The 17500-nt window shown below is 49.8% G+C and overlaps 1 protein-coding gene across 3 annotated transcripts in view; it reads left to right on the top strand.

Moving 5' to 3' along the window:
* LOC308677641 (microtubule-associated protein 4-like) overlaps window positions 1–17500 on the top strand; it is a 67431-nt gene that overhangs the window by 22499 nt on the left and 27432 nt on the right. The window contains exon 1 of one of the 3 annotated variants that reach the window (XM_081344246.1): window positions 15814–15833. The exons of the other annotated variants lie outside the window; for them this stretch is intronic. The gene's annotated coding sequence lies outside the window, so the exon portion shown is untranslated. Of the gene's footprint in view, window positions 1–15813; window positions 15834–17500 lie in introns of those variants that run through there. 3 annotated transcript variants of the gene reach the window in all.

Raw genomic sequence — 17500 nt, 5'->3', positions numbered from 1 at the left:
GAGAAAGAAAAAGAAAGGAAAGCGAAAGAAAGAAAAAGAAAGGAAAGAGAAAGATAGAAAGAAAGAAAAAGAAAAAGAAAGAGATTGGACTGTGGGGTCCCTGGCGCTCTCTGAGCTGGGTGGTTTCCCTGCAGAGGTTTTCCAGCCAAGCAGAAGCTCTTCGTGGTTTTACTTAATAACCGCGCCGAAGCCAGCCGTGGTTTGACTCGCTGTTCGAATCCCTCCGGGCTGCTGGAGGTCACTTTTCAGCGGGTTTTCCCCATTTCTTAGGGACTAGCGTCATTCGCTTACCTTTTGAGGCGTTGGGAGACCCGCTCGGCCTGAAGCCGGTCTTGCGAGACAGGCAGTCCTCGATTTACAACCGTGGAGTTCACCGCTCCAAGTGATAACGGCAACGGGGAGAAAAGGGTGTGTGTGTGGCGTTTGTCACACTTTTAACAGCGGTCGCCGCATCCTCAGGGGATTCGAAATTCAGGCGCCCTCGCAAGCGACTCGTATTTATGACGGTCGGCGTGTCGTTCCCCCCCCCGAGGGTCACGTGGTCCCCTTTTGCGACCGTCGGAGGAGCAAAGTCAACGGCGGGAACCAGATTCACCTCACAACTCGGTTCGTCCCTTTAAAAGCTGCAGCGATCTGCTTAATGACGCCAGGCAGGCAGGTCGTAAAATGGGGCAAAACAGCCTGAACAACAAACCGCCTTCAAAATGGCAGGGATTCACTTAAGAACCAGGGTCAGGAAGGTTGTTAAATGGGGCAAAATTACCCCAAACAACCAACCGCCTTCCAGCCGGCTGCAATTCACTTAAGAACCGAGGCTAGGAAGGTCGTTAAATGGGGCAAAGGTCCCCCGACCAACCAACTGCCTTCACAATTGAAGTGATTCGCTTAACAACCAAGGTTAGGAAGGTCGTTAAATGGGGCAAAACTCCCCTGAACAACCAACCGCCTTCACAAACTGCAGAGATTCATTTAACGACGGTAGCCGGCAAGGGCACAACAGGGGTCAAAACTCCTGAACAACCAACCGCCTTCACAATTGAAGCGATTCACTTAACGACAGTGGCCAAAAAGGTTGTAACAATACAGCTCACCACTCAATTAACGGCGGAAACTTTCAGCTCTATTTTGGTCGTTAATTTGAAGACTTTACTGGACTCGTGTCCTACAACAGGGGTCTTCAAACCTGGCCCTTTTATGACTGGTGGACTTCAACTCCCAGAATTCCTCAGCCGCGCATGCTGGCTTAGGAATTCTGGGAGTTGGAAGTTCCCAAGTTTGAAGAGCCCTGTCCTAAAGGATCCCGGCTGAGGAATTCTGGGAGTTGAAGTCCACCAGTCATAAAAAGGCCGAAGACCCTCTGTTCTGGATCCAAGCCCGCAGTTTCATCAAAATGGCCGACTGAGGAATTCTGGGAGTTGAAGTTCCGCCAGTCATAAAAGGGCCAAAGATCCACTGGTCTGGATCCAAGTCCGCAGTTTCATGAAAATGGCCGACTGAGGAATTCTGGGAGTTGAGGTTCCGCCAGTCATAAAAGGGCCGAAGACCCTCTGCTCTGGATCCAAGCCCTCAGTTTCATCAAAATGGCCGACTGAGGAATTCTGGGAGTTGAAGTCGTCCAGTCATAAAAGGGCCGAAGACCCCCTGGTCTGGAGCCAAGTTCGCAGTTTCATCAAAATGGCTGACTGAGGAATTCTGGGAGTTGAAGTCCACCAGTCATAAAAGGGCCAGGTTGGAAGACCTGGTTCGGATCCAACCCTGCAGTTTCATCAAAATGGCCGACTGAGGAATTCTGGGAGTTGAAGTTCCACCAGTCATAAAAGGGCCAAAGACCCTCTTGTCTGGATCCGAGCCCGCAGTTTCATGAAAATGGCCGACTGAGGAATTCTGGGAGTTGAAGTTCCGTCAGTCTTAAAAGGGCCAAAGACCCACTGGTCTGGATCCAAGTCCGCAGTTTCATGAAAATGGCCGACTGAGGAATTCTGGGAGTTGAAGTTCCGCCAGTCATAAAAGGGCCGAAGACCCTCTTGTCTGGATCCGAGCCCGCAGTTTCATCAAAATGGCCGACTGAGGAATTCTAGGAGTTGAAGTTCCACCAGTCATAAAAGGGCCGAAGACCCTCTTGTCTGGATCCGAGCCCGCAGTTTCATCAAAATGGCCGACTGAGGAATTCTGGGAGTTGAAGTCGTCCAGTCATAAAAGGGCCGAAGACCCCCTGGTTTGGATCCAAGCCCGCAGTTTCATCAAAATGGCCGACTGAGGAATTCTGGGAGTTGAAGTTCCGCCAGTCATAAAAGGGCCAAAGACCCACTGGTCTGGATCCAAGCCCGCAGTTTCATCAAAATGGCCGACTGAGGAATTCTGGGAGTTGAAGTCCACCTGTCATAAAAGGGCCAAGTTTGAAGACCTCTGTCCTAAAGAGATCCTCCTGAGTACAATTGACAACCACCGGTTGTGTCGATTGTGTAAATGAATGTTGTCACTTGCCGGTTGTGTAAATCTACAGTAATTCCAGGTTGCGCCAAAAGTTTGGAAGCTTCTTACAGGCCACGATTCATTGCTTGGGGGGGGCTGACCGCCCTTTCACCCCGCCGCCCCCCCTACTCTTGGTCCCGGGTTCAGCTGAAAGGTTGTTTGCCACTGAGCCACATGATGTCACCTCTCGAACTCGACGCTGGCGTTTGGAAAGAGCGCGTAGGACGGGCCGGGCTGCGGAATGCGGTTGCTTCACCTTCTTTTTCCAAGCCTGACAATGATGGCTTGTTTGCAAGGGCCAAACCCCTAGACCCCGAAGGCGAAAGGGAGGGGACCGGAGGAGGCCAACCCGGTTTAACCAGTGCTAAGCCGGGATGAAAATGTCCCTCTTTTGCGGGAACGGAGGATATTCAGCGAGAACCTGCTTGTCCTCGAGTTACGACGGCAAAAGAGAGCAAATATGATGATGATAAAGTTGGAAGGGACCCTGGAGGTCATCCAGTCCAACCCCCTGCTCAAGCAGGAGACCCTTACGGAATCAGAGAAGGACAGAGTTGGAAGGGACCCTGGAGGTCATCTAGTCCAACCCCCTGCTCAAGCAGGAGACCCTTACGGAATCAGAGAAGAACAGAGTTGGAAGGGACCCTGGAGGTCATCTAGTCCAACCCCCTGCTCAAGCAGGAGACCCTTACGGAATCAGAGAAGAACAGAGTTGGAAGGGACCCTGGAGGTCATCTAGTCCAACCCCCTGCTCAAGCAGGAGACCCTTACAGAATCATAGAATAACAGAGTTGGAAGGGACCTTGGAGGTCATCTAGTCCAGCCCCCTGCTCAAGCAGGAGACCCTTACAGAATCAGAGAACAGAGTTGGAAGGGACCTTGGAGGTCATCTAGTCCAACCCCCTGCTCAAGCAGGAGACCCTTACAGAATCAGAGAACAGAGTTGGAAGGGACCCTGGAGGTCATCTAGTCCAACCCCCTGCTCAAGCAGGAGACCCTTACAGAATCAGAGAAGAACAGAGTTGGAAGGGACCTGGGAGGTCATCTAGTCCAACCCCCTGCTCAAGCAGGAGACCCTTACAGAATCAGAGAAGGACAGAGTTGGAAGGGACCTGGGAGGTCATCTAGTCCAACCCCCTGCTCAAGCAAGAGACCCTGTTCTTACCTGGATCGTATCTTGGATTCCGCCCGTAAGTTCTCAAGTTAGGTTTGAGTACAGTTAGTCCTCGGACCGACGACCGCGATGGAACCCCAAATTGGATTTCGCTATGGGGTCCGCCGAGCGGGGAAAAAAACGTTATGTCTATTACGAGGAGTCCTCAACTTAACGACCACGACTGAGACGAAATCTTTTATCGCCCCCCCCCCCCAACTCCCCCAATCGTTTCTTGGATTGAACGGATGGAAAACTAATCAAGGAGAGAAGCAAGTTGGAATGAAGGAGAAACTACCTCACAGAGTGAGGATAATTTTAACTGGTGGAACTGCCTGCCACCAGAAATTGTGGTTTTGAAGAGACTGGAGAGTTACTTGTCTGGAATGGTAGAGCGTCTCCTGTCTGAGCAGGGGGGGGTCTGACTAGATGACCTCCAGGCTCCCCTCCAATTCTGTCATTCCATGATTTTGTAAGGGTCTCCTGCTTGAGCAGGGGGTTGGACTAGATGACCTCTAAGGTCCCTTCCAACTCTGTCATTCCATGATTTTGTAAGGGTCTCCTGCTTGAGCAGGGGGTTGGACTAGATGACCTCTAAGGTCCCTTCCAACTCTGTCATTCCATGATTCAGGAACGGTCTCCTGCTTGAGCAGGGGGTTGGACTAGATGACCTCCAAGGTACCCTCCAACTCTGACATTCCATTATACTATTAAGGATCTCCTGCTTGAGCAGGGGGTTGGACTAGATGACCACCAAGGTCCCTTCAAACTCTGTTATCCTCTGGTTCTTGTAAGGGTCTCCTGCTTGAGCAGGGGGTTGGACTGGATGACCTCCAAGGTCCCCTCCAACTCTGACATTCCATTATACTATTAAGGATCTGCTTGAGCAGGGGGTTGGACTAGATGACCTCCAAGGTCCCCTCCAACTCTGTCATTCCATTATACTATTAAGGATCTCCTGCTTGAGCAGGGGGTTGGACTAGGTGACCTCCAAGGTCCCCTCCAACTCTGTCATTCCATTATACTATTAAGGATCTCCTGCTTGAGCAGGGGGTTGGACTAGGTGACCTCCAAGGTCCCCTCCAACTCTGACATTCCATTATACTATTAAGGATCTCCTGCTTGAGCAGGGGGTTGGACTAGGTGACCTCCAAGGTCCCCTCCAACTCTGTCATTCCATTATACTATTAAGGATCTCCTGCTTGAGCAGGGGGTTGGACTAGGTGACCTCCAAGGTCCCCTCCAACTCTGTCATTCCATTATACTATTAAGGATCTCCTGCTTGAGCAGGGGGTTGGACTAGGTGACCTCCAAGGTCCCCTCCAACTCTGTCATTCCATTATACTATTAAGGATCTCCTGCTTGATCAGGGGGTTGGACTAGGTGACCTCCAAGGTACCCTCCAACTCTGTCATTCCATTATACTATTAAGGATCTCCTGCTTGAGCAGGGGGTTGGACTAGATGACCTCCAAGGTCCCCTCCAACTCTGTCATTCCATTATACTATTAAGGATCTCCTGCTTGAGCAGGGGGTTGGACTAGATGACCTCCAAGGTCCCCTCCAACTCTGTCATTCCATTATACTATTAAGGATCTCCTGCTTGAGCAGGGGGTTGGACTAGATGACCTCCAAGGTCCCCTCCAACTCTGACATTCCATTATACTATTAAGGATCTCCTGCTTGAGCAGGGGGTTGGACTAGATGACCTCCAAGGTCCCCTCCAACTCTGTCATTCCATTATACTATTAAGGATCTCCTGCTTGAGCAGGGGGTTGGACTAGGTGACCTCCCAGGTCCCCTCCAACTCTGACATTCCATTATACTATTAAGGATCTCCTGCTTGAGCAGGGGGTTGGACTAGGTGACCTCCAAGGTCCCCTCCAACTCTGACATTCCATTATACTATTAAGGATCTGCTTGAGCAGGGGGTTGGACTAGATGACCTCCAAGGTCCCCTCCAACTCTGTCATTCCATTATACTATTAAGGATCTCCTGCTTGAGCAGGGGGTTGGACTAGGTGACCTCCAAGGTCCCCTCCAACTCTGTCATTCCATTATACTATTAAGGATCTCCTGCTTGAGCAGGGGGTTGGACTAGGTGACCTCCAAGGTCCCCTCCAACTCTGTCATTCCATTATACTATTAAGGATCTCCTGCTTGAGCAGGGGGTTGGACTAGATGACCTCCAAGGTCCCCTCCAACTCTTGTATGATTCTGTAAGGGTCTCCTGCTTGAGCATGGGGTTGGACTAGATGACCTCCAAGGTCCCCTCCAACTCTGTCATTCCGTTATACTATTAAGGATCTCCTGCTTGAGCAGGGGGTTGGACTGGATGACCTTCAAGGTCCCTTCAAACTCTGTTATCCTCTGGTTCTTGTAAGGGTCTCCTGCTTGAGCAGCGGGTTGGACTAGATGACCTCGAGGGTCCCTTCCACCTGTTGTTATTCTTAAGATACGATCTGGGGAAGGGGAAAAAAACGTATTCTCTGTCGTTCCGCCTTCTTCGCTCTCTCCCAAAAAAAATAATAATAATAATCCCGAGAGCTTAACGAAAGGAGATTTTGCCGTCCGTGTCTCTTCCCCGCCTCCTGAGCACGTACCGAGTTCTCTTTAATTCCGTCCGGACAGATGGCGGGCCTCGGTTAGATCGGATTAATTCTATTTATACCTCAACAGCTTCGGATGGCCGCTTGGCCGGATCCCGAATCGGTCTAATTCGGCCTTTTCCCGGGCTCACTGCCTGTCAGTTGCGCCAGTCCTCGACTTAACGACGGTAACGGTCCAGGCCTTTGACGTGTGTCCGTAACGTCCCGCTTTTACCGCGGGCCGTGCACATGTATGCTTTGCAGCACTGGCCTAGGATGGTCCCCACGTCGAGACGCTCGTCATACAGGACCGTCCAACAATTTTGACGACCACGGTTGGGACGGTTACTAAGTGAGTGCTCCGGTGGTTGAAGCAAAGGGCCTCGTCCTTAAGCGAAACCCTTTGTTGGCTATGGTCGGAAGCAGGACGTAAGTTGGTTTTTTTTTCCCCCCTAGGTAGGTTGTAAACTTGTGACGGTCACTAAGTGAGACGTCGTAAATTGAGGACTTCCCTGGGAACGGGTGACAAGATTTCACGGAATCGTCCACCCTTAAGTGGACGATTCATCCAGTATATCTGGAATCAGTTTGGTACAGGGTGGAATAGGGGGCTGAGCCCCATGGTTCATGGAGTATCTAGGCTTTTTCTTGGTAGGTTGTAAACCTGTGACGGTCACTAAGTGAGATGTCGTAAATTGAGGACTTCCCTGGGAACGCGTGACAAGACGTCCACCCTTAAGGGTAATCTGGTACATCTGGAATCAGTTTGGTACAGGGTGGAATAAGGGGCTGAGCCCCATGGTTCATGGTGTATCTAGGCTTTTTCTTGGTAGCTTTTAAACTTGTGATGGTCACTAAGTGAGACGTCGTAAATTGAGGACTTCCCTGGGAACGGGTGACAAGACGTCACGGAATCGTCCACCCTTAAGGGTAATCCGTTACATCTGGAATCAGTTTGGTACAGGGTTGAATAGGGGGCTGAGCCTCATGGTTCATGGAGTATCTAGGCTTTTTCTTGGTAGGTTGTAAACTTGTGACGGTCACTAAGTGAGACGTCGTAAATTGAGGACTTCCCTGGGAACGGGTGACAAGACGTCACGGAATCGTCCACCCTTAAGGGTAATCCGTTACATCTGGAATCAGTTTGGTGCAGGGTGGAATAGGGGGCTGAGCCCCATGGTTCATGGAGTATCTAGGCTTTTTCTTGGTAGGTTGTAAACTTGCATCGGTCACTAAGTGAGACGTCGTAAATTGAGGACTTCCCTGGGAACGCGTGACAAGATGTCACGGAATCGTCCACCCTTAAGGGTAATCCGGTACATCTGGAATCAGTTTGGTACAGGGTGGAATAGGGGGCTGAGCCCCATGGTTCATGGAGTATCAAGGCTTTTTCTTGGTAGGTTGTAAACTTGTATCGGTCACTAAGTGAGACGTCGTAAATTGAGGACTTCCCTGGGAACGCGTGACAAGGTGTCACGGAATCGTCCACCTTTAAGGGTAATCCGGTACATCTGGAATCAGTTTGGTAGAGGGTGGAATAGGGGGCTGAGCCCCATGGTTCATGGAGTATCTAGGCTTTTTCTTGGTAGGTTGTAAACCTGTGACGGTCACTAAGTGAGATGTCATAAATTGAGGACTTCCCTGGGAACGCGTGACAAGATGTCACGGAATCGTCCACCCTTAAGGGTAATCCGGTACATCTGGAATCAGTTTGGTAGAGGGTGGAATAGGGGGCTGAGCCCCATGGTTCATGGAGTATCTAGGGTTTTTCTTGGTAGGTTGTAAACCTGTGACGGTCACTAAGTGAGATGTCGTAAATTGAGGACTTCCCTGGGAACGGGTGACAAGATGTCACGGAATCGTCCACCCTTAAGGGTAATCCGGTACATCTGGAATCAGTTTGGTACAGGGTGGAATAGGGGGCTGAGCCCCATGGTTCATGGAGTATCTAGGCTTTTTCTTGGTAGGTTGTAAACCTGTGACGGTCACTAAGTGAGACGTCGTAAATTGAGGACTTCCCTGGGAACGCGTGACAAGATGTCACGGAATCGTCCACCCTTAAGGGTAATCCGGTACATCTGGAATCAGTTTGGTACAGGGTGGAATAGGGGGCTGAGCCCCATGGTTCATGGAGTATCTAGGCATTTTCTTGGTCTGCGCTTAATCGTGGTTTGTTCTGGACTTAGCCAGATTTAAACCGTGAATTGTTGGGAGACAAATCTGCACTGGAAAGAACCTAGATTGTCATTTAGCGGCCGTTCAAAGGGACGGCGGCACTGGGGAAAAAAGAATTGTGACTGTGTTTCGCCCTTACGACCGTCGCAGCTTCGAAATTCAGACGCTGGGCAACTGACTCGCAGTTATGACAGTCGCAGCATCCCGGGCTCCCGTGATCAACATTCCGACGCTTTGGCAACTGACTTGTATTTCCGACGGTCGCAGTTTCCCGGGGTCATGTGATCAACATTCAGACGATCGGAAACCGACTCGTGGTTATGACGGTCGCAGCGTTCCCGGGATCACGCGATCCCCTTTTGCGTCCTCCCGACGCAACAAAAGTCCACGAGGAAGCCAGGTTCGCTTAACGACCGTGTGACGCGCTTAAGAATGGCGAAGGTTCGTTTAGCAACGGTGGGTAAGAAAGTCGCAAAACGGGGCCAAACCCGCTTCACCCGTGTTTCACTTTGCGACGGGAATTGTGGTCGTAAGCTGAGGACCACCCGAAATTTTGTTGTCTTTTTGGCCCTGTGAGATGCAAGGGAGGGGTTCAGGCAGTCCTCCACTTATAACCGTTCGTTTAGTGACGAAGAGGAGGAGGAGGAGGAGGAGGCTGGCTGGGGAGTTAAGGATAGTGAGCTCTTTGGAGTGGGTGGTCGTCTTCCTTCCTTCCTTCCTTCCTTTCTTCCTTCCTTCCTTCCTTCCTTTCTTTGGAATAGGTAATCTTTTTCTTTCTTTCTTTCTTTCTTTCTTTCTTTCTTTCTTTCTTTCTTTCATTCTCTCATTCTTTTGTTTTTCTTTGTTTTTCTTTCTTTCTTGTTTCTCCCTTTTCTCTTTTCTTCTTTCTCTCCCTCCATCTCTCTTCCTCATCATCCCTTCCTTTGTTCCTTTCTCTCTCTCTTATTTTCTTTCTTTCTTTCTTTCTTTCTTTCTTTCTTTCTTTCTTTCTTTCTTTCTTTCTTTCTTTCTTTCTTTGGAGTGGGTGGTCTTTTTCCTTCCTTCCTTCCCTCCCTCCCTCCCTCTTTCTTTTTTCCTTCTCCCTCTCTCTCTCTCTCTCTCTCTCTTTCTTTCTTTCCTTCCTTCCTTCCTTCCTTCCTTCCTTCCTTCCTTCCTTCCTTCCTTCCTTCCTTCCTTCCTTCCTTCCTTCCTTCCTTTCTTTGGAGTAGGTGATCTTTCTTTCTTTCTTTCTTTCTTTCTTTCTTTGGAGTGGGTGGTCTTTTTCCTTCCTTCCTTCCCTCCCTCCCTCCCTCTTTCTTTTTTTCTTCTCTCTCTCTCTCTCTCTCTCTCTCTCTTTCTTTCTTTCCTTCCTTCCTTCCTTCCTTCCTTCCTTCCTTCCTTCCTTCCTTCCTTTCTTTGGAGTAGGTGATCTATCTTTCTTTCTTTCCTTCCTTCCTTCCTTCCTTCCTTCCCTCCCTCCCTCCCTCCCTCCCTCCCTCTTTCTTTTTTTCTTCTCCCTCCCTCTCTCTCTCTCTCTCTTTCTTTTTTTCTCTTTCTTTCTTTCTCTCTTCCTTTCTTTCTCTCATTCTTTTGTTTTTCTTTGGTTTTCTTTCCTTCTGGTTTCTCCCTTTTCTCTCTTCCTCTTTCTCTCCCTCCATCTCTCTTTCTCTTCATCCCTTCCTTTGTTCCTTTCTCTCTGTCTCTTATTTTCTTTCTTTCCTTCCTTCCTTCCTTCCTTCCTTCCTTCCTTCCTTCCTTCCTTCCTTCCTTCCTTCCTTCCTTCCTTCCTTCCTTCCTTCTTTCTTTCTTTCTTTCTTTCTTTCTTTCTTTCTTTCTTTCTTTCTTTCTTTCTTTCATCTCTCCATCTGTCTGTCAGTCTGTCTGCCTGTCTTTCGCTTTCCCTCTTCCCTCCCCTCCCCTTCCTCCTTCTCTCCTTCTAAGGCCCGAGATCGGAATCCACTTCCGTGGGAGCCGCAAACGCCCGAGCACAAAAAGCCCTTTGAGGAAAGCCTCCGATGGGCCATGAGCTCATCAGCTTGACTCAACCCGACAAAAATGCCGCCTCTTGACTCTGAGCCAAATTCTAGGCCGAGGCGGCTGCGGCCGCTGCCTCCCCGCAGCGCATGCGACGGCCAGGAAGGAAGCCGCAGCAGCAAATGCGCCTCGCGGGCGAGGACGGCAGTCGCAGCCCTGGGACGTAAGCGGTAAAAAAAAGCCCTTAAAACCGGCTAGCTGTCTGGGAACGATGGGGACTCGAACCCAGGACTTCAGGCGGGCCAGCTGACCCCTGACGTTTTGGGAGGAGACGCGCAGGCAGTCGCCAACTGCGGCGACTCGAACCCAGGACTTCAGGAGGACAAACTCACCCCTGAAGTTGTGGGAAGAGATGTAGGTAGTCCTCAACTATGCAAACTCGAACCCAGGACTTCAGGAGGACCAACTGTCCTCTGAAGTTGTGGGAAGAGATGTACGTAGTCCTGAACTATGCTGACTCGAACCCAGGATTTCAAGAGGACAAACTCACCCCTGAAGTTGTGAGAAGAGATGTAGGTAGTTCTCAACTATGATGACTCGAACTCAGGACTTCAGGAGGACCAACTGACCGCTGAGGTTGTGTCAGGAGTTACAGGTAGACCTGGACTACAGTGACTCGAACCCAGGACTTCAGTAGGACCAATTGTCCTTTGAACTTGTGGGAAGAGATGTAAATAGTCATCAACTACGGCAATTCGAACCCAGGACCTCAGGGGTACCAACTGTCCCCTGCGGTTCTGTCAGGAGTTAAGGTAGACCTGGACTGCGGTGACTCGAACCTAGCACTTCAGGAGGATCAACTCACCCCTGAAGTTGTGGGAAGAGATTTAGGTAGTTCTGAACTACGATGACTCGAACTCAGGACTTCAGGAGGACCAACTGTCCCCTGAAGTGGTGGGAAGAGATGTAGGTAGTCCTCAACTATGGCAATTCGAACCCAGGACTTCAGGAGGACCAACTGATCCCTGAGGATGTGTCAGGAGTTATCGGTAGACCTGGACGAGAGTGACTCGAACCCAGGACTTCCGGAGGGCCAACTGTCCCCTGAGGTTGTGGGAAGAGATGTAGATAGTCCTCGATTACGGTGACTCGAACCTAGGTCTTCAGGAGCACCAACTGATCCCTGAAGTTGTGGGACGAGATACAGGGTAGTCCTTGACTTAAGACCTTAACTGAGCTGACCATTTCCGTTGCTAAGCGGGATATTCGTTAAGGGAGTTTTGACCCATTGTACAACCTCCCTTGCCTCCGTCCTTAAGTGAATTCCTTCGTTTGTTAAGTGAATCCATCTTCGCCATTGACTTGGCTTGTCCGAAGGTCACATGACCCCCTCCCTACCCTCTCGGGGCCCTGCAACTGTCATAAGTACATGCCAGTTTCCAAGCCTCCAACCAAATTCACTTAACAACCGGCTGACTAATTGAACCGCTGCACTTACTCATTTAAGGACAGCGGTAGGAGAGGTCATGGACGTGGGGCAAAAACTTACTGAACAACTTTGCGATCTGTCTGAAGTGGTATAGGGTTTTCTGCCTGAGCAGGGGGTTGGACTAGATGACCTCCGAGGTTCCTTCCAACTCTATTCTTTGATTCTGTAAGGATCTCCTCCTGCCTTAGCAGGGGGTTGGACTAGATGACCTCCGAGGTCCCTTCCAACTCTGTTCTTCTCTGATTCTGTAAGGATCTCCTGCCTGAGCAGGGGGTTGGACTAGATGACCTCCGAGGTCCCTTCCAACTCTATTCTTCTCTGATTCTGTAAGGGTTTTCTGCCTGAGCAGGGGGTTGGACTAGATGACCTCTAACATCCCTTCCAACTCTGTTCTTCTCTGATTCTGTAAGGATCTCCTGCCTGAGCAGGGGGTTGGACTAGATGACCTCTGAGGTCCCTTCCAACTCTGTTCTCTGATTCTTTAAGGATCTCCTGCCTGAGCAGGGGGTTGGACTAGATGACCTCCGAGGTCCCTTCCAACTCTGTTCTTCTCTGATTCTGTAAGGGTTTTCTGCCTGAGCAGGGGGTTGGACTAGATGACCTCTAACATCCCTTCCAACTCTGTTCTTCTCTGATTCTGTAAGGATCTCCTGCCTGAGCAGGGGGTTGGACTAGATGACCTCTGAGGTCCCTTCCAACTCTGTTCTCTGATTCTTTAAGGATCTCCTGCCTGAGCAGGGGGTTGGACTAGATGACCTCCGAGGTCCCTTCCAACTCTGTTCTTCTCTGATTCTGTAAGGGTTTTCTGCCTGAGCAGGGGGTTGGACTAGATGACCTCTAACATCCCTTCCAACTCTGTTCTTCTCTGGTTCTGTAAGGATCTCCTGCCTGAGCAGGGGGTTGGACTAGATGACCTCCAGGGTCCCTTCCAACTGTATTCTTCTCTGATTCTGTAAAGGTTTACTACTGCTACTACTACTACTACTGCTAATTATTATTATTATTATTATTATTATTATTATTATTATTATTATTATTATTATTATTATTATTATTATTATTATTATTATTATTATTATTATTGTTATTTGCCTCGCTTAGCGACAGAAACTTTGGGCTCCCTTCTTCAATTGTGCTTAGATTGTGGGTCCCTCGTTTGAATTACACTAACGGAGATTTGGAATTTCTTACCCGAATCTGCCAATTTTCCCCCCCCTCCTTTTCGTGGTTCAGTTCAAAGGCAGTCCGGCTTCTCCTCCAGTTACGACCGTTTCGTTTAGTGACCGGTCTGACTAATTTCAACCTAACAGCTCCCTCCATTAGATGAATTGGATCATTAAATATCGTTTCCTCGGCACCTCCAGAGGCAGCGCTTACCGTGCAGCCCTTCATTGAATTGACGGTTCAGACTTACGACGGGCCCGCAAAACCGGGATGTAGAACCGGTCCTCGCGCTTACGACCCTCGCGTGATCGAAACTTGGGCCCTGGGCGTGTCTTTATGACATAAATGATGATTAGTCGCTTTCCAAGCCGGCTTCCTACCAGCTAACTCATTGAGGGAAGCCCGATTCCTTTAATGACCGCTTTAGAACGTCACCGATTCATTTAACGACCGTGGCCAAAAGGTCCGCCTCGTCGTTTTCCGACACCTTCCTGCTAGTTTTGGGTTGCCAAGCTGAGGTTTTATTGCCTGCTCGAATGATTTCTTTCCGTATTTCTTGGAATACTAATAATACTCGGAAGTTGAAGCAAAGTCCTTATTTTTCCTCAATTAACTCACAGACTAAAAATAAGATCCGTGAGGTAAATTAGGGCAATGATCCACTTAATAAATCGGATTTTCCTGGCCTGAGAAGGGAAATATTTATGGCACCTGGCATTTCGTTCGGAAAATATCTGCCCTTCTCGTCTGGCTGTTGGGAAATGGAGTCCTGAAACCGTTCTGAATTCGAGTTTCCTCAATCTTGGGTCCTGGAAATGGGTGGACCTCAACTCCCAGAATCCCCCAGTCACTTGATTTAACATTGCAGGACTTCAACTCCCAGAATTCCCTGGCCAGCATCTTTTAAGAGGCGTTGACATTGACTCCCAGAATCCCCCAGCCGGCATGCTTTAATAGGGGTGGATTTCCACTCCCAGAATCCCCCAGCCGGCATGCTTTAAGAGGGAAGGACTTCAATACCCAGAGCTCCCTAGCGGCTTGATTTAAGATTGGAGGACTTCAGTTCCCAGAATCCTCCAGCCGGCATGTTTTAATAGGGGAGGACTTCAACTCCCAGAATCCTCCAGCTGGCATGCTTTAATAGGGATGGACTTCAACTCCCAGAATTCCCTAGCCAGCTTGATTTAAGAGGGGTGGACTTCAACTCCCAGAATTCCCTAGCCAGCTTGATTTAAGAGGGGTGGACTTCAACTCCCAGAATCCCCTCAGCTGTCATGCTTTAAGAGGGAAGGACTTCAATTCCCAGAATTCCCTAGCTGGCTTGATTTAAGATTGGGGGATTTCAACTCCCAGAATCCCCCAGTCAGTCATGCTTTAAAAGGGGAGGACTTCCTCTCCCAGAATTCCTCAGCCGGCCTGCTTTAAGAGGGGGGGGGGAAACTTCCTCTCAGTTTGCTGCCCAAGGAACCTTGGGAGTTGAAGTCCACCCATCTCGCAAGTTTACATTGGAGCCACCTCAAAGCCGGCATTTTTTAATAGGGGAGGACTTCAACTCCCAGAATCCTCCAGCTGGCCTGCTTTAATAGGGATGGAATTCCCTAGCCAGCTTGATTTAAGAGGGGTTGGACTTCCACTCCCAGAATCCCCCAGCCACAGTGCTTTAAGAAGGGGGATGTCAACTCCCAGAACCCCCTCAGCTGTCATGCTTTAAGTGGGGTGGACTTCCACTCCCAGAATCCCCTCAGCTGGCATGCTTTAAGAGGGAAGGACTTCAATTCCCAGAATTCCCTGCCCAGCTTAGAGGGGTGGACTTGCACTCACAGAAACCCCCATCCACAATGCTTTAAGAGGGGGGATGTCAACTCCCAGAATTCCCTCAGCTGTCATGCTTTAAGTGGGGTGGACTTCCACTCCCAGAATCCCCCAGCTGGCATGCTTTAAGAGGGAAGGACTTCAAATTCCCAGAATTCCCTGGCTAGCTTGATTTAAGAGGGGTGGACTTGCACTCCCAGAATCCCCCAGCCACAATGCTTTAAGAGGGGGGACTTCAAGTCCCAGAATCCCCTCAGCTGTCATGCTTTAAGTGGGGTGGACTTCCACTCCCAGAATCCCCTCAGCTGTCGTGCTTTAAGAGGGAAGGACTTCAATTCCCAGAGTTCCCTGGCCAGCTTGATTTAAGAGGGGTGGACTTGCACTCCCAGAATCCCCTAGCCACAATGCTTTAAGAGGGGGGACGTCAACTCCCAGAATTCCCTCAGCTGTCATGCTTTAAGTGGGGTGGACTTCCACTCCCAGAATCCCTCAGCTGGCATGCTTTAAGAGGGAAGGACTTCAAATTCCCAGAATTCCCTAGCTGGCTTGATTGAAGATTGGGGGGTTTCAACTCCCAGAATCCCCCAGTCAGTCATGCTTTAAAAAGGGAGGGCTTCTGCTCCCAGAATTCCTGCTTTAAGGGGGGGGGAACTTCCTCTCAGTTTGCTGCCCAAGGAACCCTGGGAGTTGAAGTCCACCCATCTCCCAAGTTTACATTGGAGCTACCTCAGAGCTGTCGGATTTTCTATTTCTGGCTTCGGATTCAGTTACTTGAAAATTCCTGACAGGAGGAATTTGGCTCCACCAGCCCCGGAGTGTGTCCTCTGTGTCCTTTGCCTTACACCGATGAGTAAGCTCCGAGTTCCACCGAGTCTTCTCGGAGTAGCAGGGACTCCTCAAACAGAAAGGAAACAAACCAAGATGGCGCTTCAAGCACCTTTAGCAATTCCAGATCAGGGTTTAAAATTCGGCAATTAGCTATTTCATTTATTTGTCATGCAGGTGGATCCTCGGCTTAACGACCAGAGGTCAGCCCCAAATTTCTGTCGTTAAGCGGCACAGTTCTCCAGTCAACTTTGCCCCCTTTTACGACCTTCCTTGCCACCGTCGTTAAGTGAATCGCCGGAGCGCTTCAGTTAGTCACCCGGTCGTCAAGTCAACCTGCCTTCTTTCCCCCATTGACTTTGCTGGTCAGGCAGCCGCAACACAAGGAAGTCGCCCGATCCCGCGAGGCTGCGGCCGTCATAAATACGAGTCGGTTGCCGAGGGTCTGAATTTTGATCACGTGGACCCCCGGGACACTGCGACCGTCGTAAATACGAGTCAGTTGCCAAGCATCTAAATTTTGATCACGTGACTAGGGACACTGCGACCCGTCATAAATGCGAGTCGGCTGCCAAGCGTCTGAATTTTGATTCCATGGAGCGATGGTCGTAAGATTGGAAAGCGGGCATAAGTCCCTTTTTTCCAGCGCCGGTGGAACTTTGAACGGTTGCTAAACGAAACTGTCGTAAGTCGAGGATGATTTGTGGGCTGTTTTTGTTTTTTTTTTAATTAAGGAAATCCTCAGTTGTCGAAAAAGTGATTTAAGGCATTGAAAGTGGGAGGGAATTTTTTTTTTAAAAGCAATTTGATACAGAGAAAATCCGGGAAGAAAGTCCTTGACTTACGACGATTGGTTGAGTTGCTGTTGGAAATTAGAATGGCATTGAAGAAAGGGACTTAACGACCATTTTTCACAGCATTCCCGTGGTCACCTGATGCAAATTCAGACGCTCGGCAGCCGACTCGCATTTACGACGGTCGCAGTGTCCCAGAGTCGCATGGTCAAAATTCAAAGGCTTCTTGACTCGTATTTACGACGGTCACAGTGTCCCGGGGTCACCTGATACCCTCCCACTTTCAATACAGTCCTTAAGCTGCCTTAAATCACTTTTTTTGACAACTGAGGATTTCCTTAATTAAAAAAAGCGACCTTCGGACAAGCCAAGTCAATGCGGGGAGCCGGAATTCATTTAACGGACGTGTGACTGCAGCGCTTCACTTAACAACGGCAACGCGCCAGGTTGCGACGTAGGGCCAAACTCCCCCACCGTCTTGCTCAGCAATGGAAGCTTCGTAAGTCGGGGACAAGCTCCGTTTGTGAAACCGCTGCGGTCGTAACTTGGAAAAAACGGTCCTGGGTCCCCGCCCCCAGTGCGAATGTCACTTCAAACGGTCGCTAAGCGGACTGTCTTAAGTCGAGGACTAGATGTAATTTGAAGCAACGTCGGGCCTTCTTCTTTCAAACGCTCCTGCTTAGTTTTAGGAACGGACGCTCACCGCTGTGGCTTGTTGTGGCGACATGCAACAGGATCGGAAAATGTCCTCGGTCGTCTGGGAAGGATTAATTTGGTGGCGGGAATAAAAATCTCCTTTTTAATTGCTTGGCAAGTCCCGCCGTGTTTCTGGAACGCTGCCTTGGCATTCAAGGGCTTGGTGTTAGGTGGGAGTAAATTCCTGGGATCCCAATCGGCAAAGCCGGATCATGATCATTTAAGCCAGCCTGCTCTAAGAGGGGAAGGCTTCCACTCCCATAATCCCCCAGCCGGCCTGCTTTAAGTGGAGAGGACTTCCACTCCCAGAATCTCCCAGATGGCCTGCTTTAAGAGGAGTGGACTTCCACTCCCAGAATCCCCCAGCCGGCATACTTTGA

This window comes from Vipera berus (genome assembly GCF_964194415.1).
Source record: "Vipera berus genome assembly, chromosome: Z".
Classification (NCBI taxonomy): Eukaryota; Metazoa; Chordata; class Lepidosauria; order Squamata; family Viperidae; genus Vipera; species Vipera berus.
This window is presented reverse-complemented; position numbering and strand designations above follow the sequence as displayed.